We start from the raw sequence: 923 nt of genomic DNA, 5'->3' as shown, positions 1-923 counted from the left end.
ATTTCGTTTAATTTTATCGATTAGTTTTTGTTTTCACTGCGTTTCATAAAAACCGTTCAGATTGATCTCACAATTCAACTTCCGTTTCAATTCAGTTTCGTGTTCAAATTCAGTTTTTTTTATTTAATTTAATTGTTTAATGTATATTTTAATTTAATTTAATTTATTTTTTTAATACTTTTAGTCAAAATTTTGCGGATATATTTGGTGCTGCCACTCTTATCAACCTGAAATGCAAAAAAGATGAATTCATCTCAGATTGCACTCATTACGCAACCCTAAACCCTAAACCCTAAACCCTAAACCTTAAACCCTAAACCCTAACAATATTAATAAAAGCTGCAGTCCGCATACACACCCGAAACCCTAGCCCCTCTCGTGTTCATATCGCTTGCACTGCTCATACCCTAAACCCTAAACCCTAAACCCTTTTGGTGTTTTCTCCTTCAACAAGCGGTTTCATGAAAGAAAAAAAAAATAAATTTGTTTGCGCTGTAGGCGGCATCAAGAAGAGAAAGTTTTTGGAGTACAGATTGCTGCAGGCTATCCAGATGTAGCGTTTGAGTGAGTTTTCTGTGCCCCCTACATTGTTGTTGTTTTGTTTGTTTATGTAAACCCTAAACCCTTTCATATATCTCTTTTCTCAACAAAAAAGGGTTCAGGGTTTAGGGTTTAGGGTTTCCGCTGTGAGCAGCTCAGTTTGTATTGTTGAATGAGGGTTCAAAGATCAGGGTTTAGGTTTTTCGTTTTTCAGTTTATACTATTACCCTAGGGTTTACAGTTTAGGGTTTAGGGTTTAGGGTTTAGGGTTTAGGGTTTAGGGTTTAGGGTTTGTGAGTGTATTCAGCTGCGGAAAGCTTATAGCTGAGAACGATATACACTGCGACTTCATAGACCTCAACATCGCCTGCCCCCTCGATCAA

Source organism: Eimeria mitis, genomic scaffold, assembly GCF_000499745.2.
Source record: "Eimeria mitis Houghton genomic scaffold, Emh_scaff1401, whole genome shotgun sequence".
In the NCBI taxonomy this organism is placed as follows: Eukaryota; Apicomplexa; class Conoidasida; order Eucoccidiorida; family Eimeriidae; genus Eimeria; species Eimeria mitis.
This window is presented reverse-complemented; position numbering follows the sequence as displayed.